Source organism: Excalfactoria chinensis, chromosome 2, assembly GCF_039878825.1.
Source record: "Excalfactoria chinensis isolate bCotChi1 chromosome 2, bCotChi1.hap2, whole genome shotgun sequence".
NCBI lineage: Eukaryota > Metazoa > Chordata > Aves > Galliformes > Phasianidae > Excalfactoria > Excalfactoria chinensis.
In genome coordinates this window covers 87,630,712-87,643,221 of record NC_092826.1, presented here as the reverse complement: position 1 = coordinate 87,643,221, position 12,510 = coordinate 87,630,712, and the positions used below count along the sequence as shown (strand labels likewise).

The 12,510-nt window shown below is 46.9% G+C and overlaps 1 long non-coding RNA gene across 2 annotated transcripts; it reads right to left on the bottom strand.

The window, feature by feature from the left end:
• Nucleotides 1-10,028: 10,028 nt before the first annotated feature.
• Nucleotides 10,029-12,276, bottom strand: LOC140248834 (uncharacterized). Of its 2 annotated transcripts, none has more exons than XR_011902893.1 (5): nt 12,177-12,276; nt 11,768-11,832; nt 11,578-11,638; nt 10,439-10,548; nt 10,029-10,131 (listed from the first exon to the last, which is right to left on the bottom strand). It is a non-coding gene; the product is annotated as an uncharacterized lncRNA (long non-coding RNA). The 2 variants fall into 2 exon arrangements; XR_011902894.1 differs by having other exon boundaries at nt 12,125-12,187.
• Nucleotides 12,277-12,510: the final 234 nt, after the last annotated feature.

Sequence of the window (12,510 nt, the reverse complement as noted above, 5' to 3'; positions counted from 1 at the left end):
CAGAAAGACAGAAAGACAGAAAGACAGAAAGACAGAAAGACAGAAAGACAGAAAGAAAGAAAGACAGAAAGAAAGAAAGACAAAGAAAGAAAGAAAGAAAGAAAGAAAGAAAGAAAGAAAGAAAGAAAGAAAGAAAGAAAGAAAGAAAGAAAGAAAGAAAGAAAGAAAGAAAGAAAGAAAGAAAGAAAGAAAGAAAGAAAGAAAGAAAGAAAGAAAGAAAGAAAGAAAGAAAGAAAGAAAGAAAGAAAGAAAGAAAGAAAGAAAGGAAAGAAAGAAAGAAAGAAAGAAAGGAAGAAAGAAAGAAAGAAAGGAAAGGCAAGGAAGGAAGGAAGGAAGGAAGGAAGGCAGGAAGGAAAGGCAGGCAGGCAGGCAGGCAGGCAGGAAGGAAGGCAGGCAGGCAGGCAGGCAGGAAGGCAGGAAGGCAGGAAGGCAGGAAGGCAGGCAGGCAGGCAGGCAGGCAGGCAGGCAGGAAGGAAGGAAGGAAGGAAGGAAGGAAGGAAGGAAGGAAGGAAGGAAGGAAGGAAGGAAGGAAGGAAGGAAGGAAGGAAGGAAGGAAGGAAGGAAGGAAGGAAGGAAGGAAGGAAGGAAGAACTGCTGGACTCTTTCCAAGAGATTCCTGTACTTCTTGTTCAGAGGAACCCACAACTGAACACAGTACTCCAGATGAGTCCTTACCAGGGCAAAGTAGAACGGGAGGATCACCTCCCTTGACCTGCTGGCCATGCTTTTTCTAATGCACCATGGAATGCCATTGGCCTTTTTGGCCATGAGGGTACACTGATGGCATGGCCAACCTGTTGTCCACTAGGACACCCAGGTCCCTCTCTGCAGAGCTCCCCTCCAGCAGGTCATCCCCCAACCTGTACTAGTGTATGCAATTATTTCTCCCTAGGTGCAAGACTCTACACTTGCTTTTGTTGACCCTCATCCAGTTTCTTACTGCCCAGCTCTCCAGCCTGGCCAGGTCTCGCTGAATGGCAGCACAGCCTTCAGGCGTGTCAGCCAATCCTCCCAACTTCGTATCATCAGCAAACTTGCTGAGGGCGGCCACTGTCCCCTCGTCAAGGTCATCGATGAAGACGTTGAACAAGACCGGACCCAGCATCGACCCCTGGGGGACACTGCTAGTTACAGGTCTCCAACCGGACTCTGCACTGCCAACAACGACCCTCTGTGCGCTGACAGTCAGCCAGTTCTCAACCCACCTCACTGTCCACTCATCTATCCCACACTCCCTCAGCTTTGTTATAAGGATGTCATGGGGGACACTATCAAATGCCTTGCTGAAATCATGGTAGGCTACATCCACCGCCCTATCCAAAACTATCTGGAAGGTTCTTAGTTCTTTACCACCATTTCTTTCCCCGCGCTTGAAAACTACAAGCAGCTAGAACAATGTTCTCTGAAGATATCCAGGAGAGAAGAGTCCCGGTAGATCAGTATCAAGCCCAGCTCACGGGAGCCCAATGCCCACTGTTTCCTGGCTGATAAACACAGATCTCTGGCAGCATTCAATCGTCTTCCCTGTACAACTGCCCAGCCCCCCTCCTAGTCATCAACACCAGTATCATTTTAAAGTCAATGAACCTAGCCTGTAAAAGCACATGTAGCCTCCTTCATTGGTTTGGGGGACTGAGTTTGAGAACACATCTTTAGGCAAACACTCACATCAAATTCCATATGTCTGAATGCGCAGCCCCTCCTCATGCAGTGACCGCCCTTCCACAGCTGCAGATGGTTTCATTCCCCGCAGCAACTTCACAGCGGCAGAAGGGACAGACGCTTCCCTGTAACCAGAAGGAAACAACAAAGATAAATAAAGCAGCACAGCCCCACGTCCAAGGCTCTGTAAACTCCATGTATTCCAGTGACAGGAAGGCATCTGCAACATCAGCCTTCACCCTGGCATCAGGGTCCCTTGTTGGCCTATCACAGCGGCGCTGGTACAGGATTCATTGTGTTACGCCCTGTTACCAAAGGCACGATACCTGTGAGTGGGTAACACAGTATCTCGCTACCACAGAACTTGCAAGGAGCGACACAAAGTTTGATCTCAGCACTCATCACACAGAAGTTACTTTGGCAGCCTTGGGAGGAGAATGGAGGAATCTCTTGCTATGCAGGGAGCAAGGACTTGGTGTATTTCTAGCATCAAGTTACACGTGGTCAAATCGGGTGATGTTCCCAGCCTGCATCTTCATCCTTCCTTAAGGCCTTGACTGAAAGCTTGCTGGCACTGCGTCAGCTGATTCTGGCTCGCATTCCCTCCGGATCAGCTTCAGATACATCAGGGCTTGGACACGTGTTACTGATGAGTGCAGCAACATTGGGATCTGGCCCCAGTGATCTTCTGGACACCAGCTTTCATTGTGTGCCTCCGGTGGCGCAGCGGTAGAATTCCCGTTTGCAACACCAGGGGGCCCGGGTTCGAATCCCCCCCTGTGGAGCAGGGGGTAGAAGTGCCGCTCTGCTACACAGAGGGCTCGAATCCCGGGAGTTGGACTCGATGATCTCTAAGGTCCCTTCCAACTCGCACAATACTATGATACTATGATGATGATGATACACATGAAACGTACTACACTGCAAGATATTAATAAGGAGAGAGAACAATACTCAGTCGATGACAAAAAGAGAAGCGTGTGCCCCAACGCTACAACTGTTAGAGAAAACACTCACCGTGACTCCTTTAGTACAGAAAAGCTGGAACGTGGCTTCTTAGCTACTTGATCTGGCTGTTCAAAGCTATTTAAAACAAAACAACACAAAACAACCAAACATGCTTCTCTTTGCATCGGTTTTAAAGGTATTCTGATTTAAAGTGTGTTGAAGCAGGCTGTATTCAGAGAGAAAAAGTAACAACTTCTACTCTGCACATCATTTTTGCCCTTAATCCAGTGGCTGGATTTTCACTGAGAAAGGAGGCATTTCTGATGGAGATTACAATGAAGGCACCGTCCTTCATAGGACCTGGAGGATGAAAGAAAGGTTCAGAAACCCATTCTGGAATTCAGGCACTAATTACTGGGAATACTCAAGCACAGTCTTGTCTTTCCTAACATTTTGTTCTGATTTTACTAATATGCTAGGCTCACCTGTAGGCTTTGTTTTGTTGCTTTTTTTTTTTCCTCCTGTACAATGAAGAGGTGTCACTTACTGAAATGGCACTGATTACTTTTTGGAGGACAGCGTTCTTGTTTCTCTCTAACAACAAGGGTATTTTTGCTAATTGCTCATCAGAATTTCCACAGGCACAGTGAATTAAGTGTGCCCTCTGAACACAGGTAGCCACTATCATCAGAAACTGATGTTGAAAATCACTGGCTTAATTGTTGCTTAGCTCAGAACTGTACTGCCTTTCAGAAAACAGTGATTGAACACTACATGAAAAGTGCTCTGTACTTCACTGTAGGTTGTTAAGCAACCCCCCCTGCCCCACAAGTGCTCTTTCCCTTCCTTACAGTTATCTCCACCTAAGCAGAATCCAAAACACGTGCCCTTGATGCCATCCAACTTCCTCCGAGTGCTTTTGCAGTTTTACAGAAAAAAAAAAAAAAGAAAAAAGAATAAGAAAGAGGATTTTCCTCTTGCCCCACTGATAAACAAAGAAGTCAAACATGGGTAGCTTGGCCATGAATGCCTCCAGGGATGGGACACCCATAACCTCTCCAGCCTGCCCATGTCCCTCTGGATGGCTTCCCTTCCCTCCAATGTATCAACTGCGCTGCTCAGTTTGTATCGTCTGCAAACCTGCTGAGGGCGCACTCGATGCCATCATCTGTGTCACTGATGCTGAAGAGCATCGGTCCCAAGACCAAACTCTGAGGGACACCACTTGTGATCAGCCTCCACCCTGACACAGAACCATCGATCACAACCCTTTGGCTGTGTCCAGCCAGCCAATTCCTAATCCACTGAACAGTCACAAAATCCACACCTCCCCAGTCTAGAGAGAAGGATGTGGTGAGGGACCATGTCAAAGTCTCTGCAGAAGTCCAGGTAGATGACATCCATCGCCCTTCCCCCAACGACACAAGCCATCACTCCATCATACAAGACCACCAAATTGATCAGGCAAGATCTGCCCTTGGTCAAACTATGCTGGCTCTCTTGGGTCTCTGTCTTGTGTGTGCCTTAACATCACTTCTAGGAGGATCTGCTCCATGATTTTCCCAGGCACAAAGCTGAGGCTCGCCAGCCTGAAGTTGCCCAGGTCCTCCTTTCTACCTTGCTTAAAAATTCCCAGGATCGTGCTGTGATTCATCCATATGCAGACATTCTGGAAGACAAGCAACTGGTGCCTAGCCAAAAGTGGAACAGAATGACTGCCTACTGAGGGCTTCTTCTGCAAAAACTATTGTAAACATTTCTCATTTTCCCAAGTATCAATTCAGCTTCCCACTTCTTTTTCTAAAGCTTTTCAAAAGAGACAAGCAAGGCAGGCAAGGCAGGGATGTAGCCCTCTATGTTAGGAAAGAATGTGAATGTATGGAAATCAGTGATGGCAATGATAGGGGTGAGAGCTTATGGGTCAAAATAAAAGCAAAGGCCAGTAAAACTGACATTACCACTGGAGCGTGCTACAGGCCACCCAACCGCATGAAGATGCGGACAAGACACTTTATAGGTGGTTGGATGAGGTCTCAAGGTCTCTTCCCCTTGTTCATGTGGGGGATTTCCACGTCCCACACATCTGCTGGATTCCTAATGCAGCAGATAGGGAACAGTCCCGGAGGTCCCTAGAGTGTGTGGGAGAGAACTTCCTGACACAGATGGTGAAGGAGCCAACAAGGGGAAGCAAACTCCTGCTGTTTGTTAACAGAAAAGGTCTTGTAAGAGATGGAAAGGTTGGAGGCCGTCTGGCATATAGTGATGGTGAGATGCCAGATTTCTCAGTCCTCGATAAACCACAGAGGGGAGTCAGCAGAACTGCTACTTCGGACTTCCAGAGGGCAAACTTTATCCTTTCTAGGACCATGGCTGATAGGGTTCCTCGGGAGGTAGCTTTGGAGGGCGTGGGAACCCAGGAAGGCTAGCAATACTTTAAGCAAGTAATTTAAAAGGAGCAGGAGCTGACCATCCCCAAGACATAGAAGACAACAAGCAAGGAGGCTGGACTGGCTGAACGGAAACCTCTGACTGGAACTCAAGAGCAAAAGGAAATGTACGGTCTCTGCAAGAGTGGGCAAGCTACTTACGATGATAACAGGTATGTAGCAAGGCTGTGCAGGGACAACATTGGGAAAGCCAAAGCCCAGCTAGAACCGAACTTGGCCACTAAGGTAAACAACAATAGATATTTCTATTAATACAACAACAGGAAGAGGAGGGCTAGGGAGAATCCATTCCTCATTGGACACCAAGAGCAACTTGGTGACTAAGGATCAGGATAAGGCTGAGCTACTTAATGCCTTCTTTGCCTCAGTCTTTAATAGCAAGATTTGTTACTCCCTGGAAATAAAATCCCCTGTGCTGCTAGGTAGGGACGAGGAACCCAGCAGGCCCTGCCCTATCAGTCTCACCTCAGCGACAGCAAAGGTTATGGAATGGATCATCTCGGGAGCCATCGTGGACCAATTAAAGATCAACCAGGGGATCAGGTCCAGTCAGCATGGGTTTATGAATGGTAATTCCATTCTATGACAAGGTGACCCACTTAGCAGATGAGGATAAGGCTGTTAATGTGGTAAAGCCTCTGACGCTGTACCCCACAACATCTTCATGGAGAAGCTGGCTGCCCACAGTTTAGATGGGCGTATGCTGCACTGGGTGAAACACTGGCTGGAAAACGGGGCCAACGAGTTGCAGTCAATGGAGTTAAATCCAGTTGGCAGCCAGTCACTCCAATGTCCCCCTGCGCTCGGTACTGGGGATGCTTCCATTCAACACCTTTATTAACAATCTTGACGAGGAGATGGAGCACACCCTCAGTAAGTTTGCAGACAACACCAAGTTCAGAAGGATGGTCGAGCTGCCTGATGGGAGAGAGGTGCTACACAGGGACCTGGATAGACTGGATCAATGGGCCAGGACAAACTGGATGAGTTTCAATAGGGACAAGTGCTGGGTCCTGCATTTTGGTCACAACAAACCCAAGCAACCCTGCAGGCTTGGGGAGGAGAGGCTGGAAAGCTGCTTGATGGAAAGGGACCTTGGTGTACTGATGGACAGTCAGCTGGATATGAGCCAGCAGCACGCCCAGGTGGCCAAGAAGGCCAACGGCACCGTAGCTTGGGTCAGGAATGGAGTGGGGAGCAGGACTAGGGAAGTCATCCTGCCCCTGCACTTGACCCTGGCGAGGCCTCACCTCAAGTACTGTGTTCAGTTTTGGGCACCCCAATTCACAAAGGACGTCAAGGTGCAGAAGCAGGTTTAAAGAAGGGCAGCAAAGCTGGGGAAAGGACTGGAGAATATGTTCTGCAGGGAGCGACTGAAGGAACTGGGGCTGTTCAGCTTGGGAAAAAGGAGGCTGAGGGGAGACCTTATTGCTCTCTCCAGATACCTGAAAGGTGCTTACAGCAAGAGCGGGGCTGGTCTCTTCTCACTGGTGACAGGATGAGGAGTAATGGCTTTGAGCTGCGCCAGGGGAAGTTTAGGTTGGATATCAGGAAAAACTTCTTGACAGAAGGGCTTGCTAAGCACTGGAATAGGCTCCCCAGGGAGGTGGTTGAGTCACCATCCCTGAATGTGTGTAAAAATCATTCTGATGCGGTGCTCAGTGACAAAACTGAGTGGAGGGCTGTTAGAGTTAGGCTAGTCTGGTTAGGTTGTGGTTGGACCTGATGATCCTTAATGCCTTCTCCAAGCTGAGCAATTCTATGATTCTATGAGATTTAACACCACAGTTCTTGTGGGAGCTGTGATGGAACTTGCAGTGTCTCTGGCTTCCCCACAATCACTTTCTCCAGGAGGATTCTTAGGTCCTGGAACTTCTCGAAAGCCAAGGACACACCTCTGTCCAGTTTCCGTACCAGCTCCTGCAGTGACATCTCTGACAGCTTTCTCCTCTAAGGAAGAACCAAGCAGGTGGTTGAGTCACCGTCCCTGAATGTGTTTAAGAACCATTTGAATGTGGTGCTCAGGGACGTGATTGGGCAGCAGGTTGCCGGATTTAGGGTAAGTTTGGTTAGGTTATGGTTGGACTTGACCACCTAAAGGTGGTCTTTTCCAACCTGAGCAATTCTATGACACTATGATCCCTATTGAAGTTGACCTTCTGCGGTTTCTAAAATCACTCTGCCTTCAGCAAAATGTTACTCTCTGCATCCTCCTGCCTTCCAAGGAGAAGTACAGAAGCCTGTCCGCCAACCAGTAGTCTTTGCTGGGCTGGATGCTGAAATTACCCACCAACTATGAAGAGCCAACAATACAAAGAGAAGTACATCAGCTGAAGTAGTCACGCTTTAGAATACCAGATGCTACTAAGATCTAAACTACCAGAGCTCCCAGGGGCAGCCTTTCTCAAGCTATACTATCATCTACTGCAGCTAGCACTTACGCTCTGCATTCCAATGACTACTTCTTCAGCTGATAACAAAGACTCATTGTATCAGCAGTACAATATCCTCAAGCTTTTGACAGGTTTGAACTGGTTATGAGAAGCATCCAGAAGCTCAGAGGCTTACCCAAAGCTAATCTGGATCTTTCTTAAGCACAAAGCTCCACACAGAGGCACAGAAACCCAGTGACTCAGGACTTCTACCACCACTTGGCTCGCCTCTCTCAGCGCTGCTCCCTCACCAAACATCCAGGACTGGTTTTTACCACGTCCCAGACAAAGAGAACACAAGATACTCAAGCACACCTTTCTCCCTATGAAAAACATGGCTCGTGGGCCATATAAACTCTGCAAAGCTATACACACGTGTTTAAGTTCTACAGGAAACAGAGAAACTTAAAACATATGCCTGAGGCCCCTGTTTAGCAGTAACTGTTTGCTGAATTTGGGCTCAGAATAGGATTCCAACTTGTCACATCCAAAGCCTTAATGTCCCGACCTAGCGGCATCTACTTCATCAAACACAAGGTCTCAGTAATATACACCACACACCAGCCATGCTCATAAGGACAGGTAACTCTTCTGTGACAGCTTCATGCAAACCTTACTGGATTAGCCTTGCTATCACCTGCAGCTCGTTCTAGTCACTGTTTTGAGGGGTCAGAGCCTGAACTCTGCTAAAAGGCCACATACCATCATGAGATCAGGTACACCTGAGGCAACCACACCACTAAGGCTCCTTTGCTAAACTTCAGCGGTCCCCAGTGATTGCTAAGAAATAAAATAAAATCCACAGTTCCAAACACAAACACTTTTCTCAGTATCCCAACACCTCTGCCTTGTCCATCACTGGCCAGCAGGACTAAAGTCAAAGCAGTGCAAACCACAATCCCAGAGAAGTAGCTGGAAGCTCTGTTTCATCTTCTCACAAGCTTAGCAGATCAGAGCTCAGAGAATGCAGGCTAAGCACAAGTTGCTCACAGAGAACAGGGGCTCTGCTATCACCAGCACCTGCTACACATCAAGAAGGAATGTGTGCTGCGGCATTCATTCTCCTTGACACAACTACGAGTTCCTCACAACTGTCAGCACTGGAAGGAAAGCAGGCTGAAGAGAAACACAGCTAAATCCATACAGGACAGAAAAGCCGGGAGGACAAAGGACAGGGACTGATCTTGAACTAAACACATTAGAGAACAACAGCCTGGAGAGCAATATTGGGCAAGTCTGAAATGGTGATTCATACAGAAGATTCCAGAGTGTTCCTCCTTTTTTTCTGTTTTTCGTTTGTTTGTTTTTTTGTTTAAAAAAAAGAAAAAAGACAACACAAAGAAATCAGGATGGATATAATTTGAAAACTCTTTTCAAGTGGCCTGGCATCTAGGGGCAAACTGAAGACTGCACAGAACACCAACAGAAAAGGAGAGAACTAACAGCCTAGGGGGGTGCCACAGAGAAGCTGGGAAGCGACCAAGGCTCTGCTCAGATAACAACTGCTGTGTGAGGTAGAAAGCTGATGGTGATACCTTCTGCCAATGAGGAGCACAGCTGGGAGGAGAAGGATGAGGAAGGATGCCATCTGCAGCACAGGCACACACACCAGCGGTACAGCCTAGCTCAGAGCTCCAACGCCAAAGTAATTATAAGGTTTTACTTAACAGCTCTGTACGGGACGATTCAACTACTTCAAGCTTCAGCAAGCTGCTAGTGACTGATAAACCAAGACTTCTCAGCGACCTCAAAAGCTGGCAGCCTTTCAAAAAATAAACCGATTGTATGCTTTATGAGATGGTTTGTTCAATCTACAGAAATTAATCCAGCAGGCAGTCAAACAGTCAAATTCTGTGCTGCCAGCAGAGCCTTTTCATGAGCACTAGGAACATCCCCGGCTACAGCACTACCACAGCATTGGCAGAAAACACACAGTCACCTAAAAGAATATAAAAAAAAAGAAGCACCTCACCCTACCCTTATTTAACTCCTCTCCCACATTTAGAACTGAAACTATGAGTTCAAATGCCATAAAAAAAATTGGGGGAAAAAAATCATCTGGTAATTCCAAGGCAAACCACCATGATCATAGAACCACAGAATATCCCAAGTTGTAAGGGAACCACGAGGATCATCAAGTCCAACCCGATGCTCCAGGAAGGGCCACCCAAACACAAACAGCCTTTACGCTGCAGCAGCTCAGGGCCAGGTCCACAGCCCCGGGGAGCCTGTTCCATGACCACTGGTATCAGATGCAGCAAGCACAGGGAGCAGGCAGGAAGGCACAGCAAAGCAGCAAGCCAAGCCCAATCTCTCAGAGGGGGCCTGCTTACAGGATGCCTAGACATTGCCCTCCCAAAAAAAACTCCACCATTTTCACAGCCAAAACAGAAACTACCTTTGCACATCTCACAACTCTTCCCTGCGCTCCCAACTAAATGGTATCATGACATCATCTACCACACTGCAACTGCTCAGAATAATCAAAATTATATCATTCATGACATAAGAAACTTACTTTTGCCTAGTGGCAACGATATTCCATTCCCATCCTGTCCCTCTGAGTAACGAATACTGCAATTGGCCTTCTGACAGCCTCCTGGATGAATCCACCAACAGCAAGGAAGCATCCTGCACTTACTCTGAAGAGAGAAGGAAAGCAAGGTTCATGGAAACAGGCACACAAGGCTTGCACCCAGACACGGTTCTCCAGATCATGCCACAGATAGGACTACCAGAGTGCCAGAACATAATTTACCACTAAAGGAAACATCTGGGGGCACATTCACAACTTCAGCACAAGCTGTAATGGCTCATCATATTTAGCTTTCCTCTCATTACAGCTGGAAAACAAGATACTCCTAAACATCAGTCAGCAAGCACTCGGATCAGACTGCCCTCTGGTTTTTACAATGACAGACATCATTACAGCCACCTCTGACACCTTACCAGGAGATGCTTCCATTTATTAGCCTGGACTTGCTTCCTTCCATCAGCAGCTGCTCCTAAACTGACCTCGATTCATACAGTGATACCATCGACTTGTAGCACGAGCTGACCTGCAAGACAGTGAAGTAAAAGGAGGATGGCCACAAACACTGACACAGCACGTTCTAATATCCTTGAACAACCACAAAAGAGACAAAACAAGAGATAAGGGCATCTGCAGCAACACCCCAGTTGATAAAGAAATGCAAATCCAGCCTGGCCTCAGCAGCCCATATATATTTCTTACCCATTTGATTAAGCAGACTGCATTTTGAACCAGGAGTGTTCACAGTCTCTTGCAAATTAACATGACACAGCCAAAGCCAGCCAAAGCCAGCCAAAGCCAGCCAAAGCCAGCCAAAGCCAGCCAAAGCCAGCCAAAGCCAGCCAAAGCCAGCCAAAGCCAGCCAAAGCCAGCCAAAGCCAGCCAAAGCCAGCCAAAGCCAGCCAAAACCAGACAAAACCAGACAAAAAAAAAAAAAAAAGCAATACAAGGACCAATAAAGAAAAAAAGCAAGCCAAAGACCAAGGTATCAAAGATTAAAAAACAAACAAACAAAGAAAAAAAAAAAAAACAAAAATCAAACCCACACAAAACAGAAGAAAAAAAAAAAAAAAAGAAAATGCATAGCACCTGTAACAACAAAAATACTGGCACAATGGGAATATATTAGAAAGGCAAGGAAAGAATGGCTCACCCACCACTGAGATTGGAAGTGCACAGAACAAACTGCACAGAGGAGAAATCATCAGAAAAAAATCCCACCCAGGGGCAGTCAGCCCTCAGAAATGCTCTGTAGGAGAGGTGCAGCCAGGCTTCACCCCTTCCAGTCACTCAGCTGAGAACTCAACAGTTCTCATACAGCAAATCAGAAGAAAAATAGCAAAGCATAGATGAAAACACAGCAACAACAAATGAACCCCAAAGGATTCTAGAAAATAACACAGAATAAAGTAAATAAATAAATAAACCCACACACAAAAATGAAAATTAAAAAAAAAAAAAGCAAAGACAAAGAAAAACAAAAAGACAAAAAAAAAAAGAAAAAAAGCACAGCACAGCAAAGAACAGATGACAAAAAACAACAAGGAAAACACACCTCCCTGAAAAGAAATGGCACCTGAGCATTTCACCAGAGAGGCTCCTTCCCTTCTGTCTTCCTGCAAAGACACAAGGATAAAAGGCTCAGTTCCTCTGAGCAACAATTGGAAACAAGTCCACAAAATTATTCATTCAAAGGCACTTCCAGGAGATGCATAACAGAATCCTTCCCAGTTACACAAGCTTACACTGTGGCCTTAGGAGAAACAAGCTCCCTTTCTGGTCCCGGTTCCTAAGGGCTCCTTTTCATCACCTGTTGGACACAGCAAGAGGACTTTTCTTGCACAAATATATGCCCTGCACACCCTTCTCCATCCCAAAACAAAGTCCAACCTAGAGTTGCAGAGCAGACACTAGATGCTGACCAGAGCAGTAAATGAACAGAAGAGGGGAGAAGCAGATACAGGTAAAACAACTAAAGGAGAGAAAGAAATCAGAACTGAAGAAAGGATACAGGTAAGAAAGAAGGACAGAAGAATGGAAAGTGCTGTAGAGGATAGGACTGGACATCAGCAGAAGAGGAGCAGATGCAAAGCTACACCAACGTGTGCCTTCTCCCTCTGTCCCTGTCCACCACTAGCAACATCCCCCACTGACAGGGATGCTGCTGCCCCAGCAGCTGATGGGGTTGTGGCCTGGGGCTGTTCCCTGCCACTTCTTTTCTTCAGGTGTCTGCACACGAGGAACAGCTGTTCCCCATGCCCTGCATGCTGGTAATTAGTGTGGGTAATTACTGGGTGGGAATTGTGGGAAGGAAATTCAGGGGGGGGATAGTGAGGGGAGGAGGAATGGGAGGGAGCTAGGACATTTTTCAGGGGTGGGAAATTGTTTTGTTGGGGTTGTGGAGATCTGCCATGACTGTTAGGATAAGGAGTTGGAAATATTAAGAGATGGGCGCATGCAATGGGAGTGTTTCGCCTCTGTCCTTGAT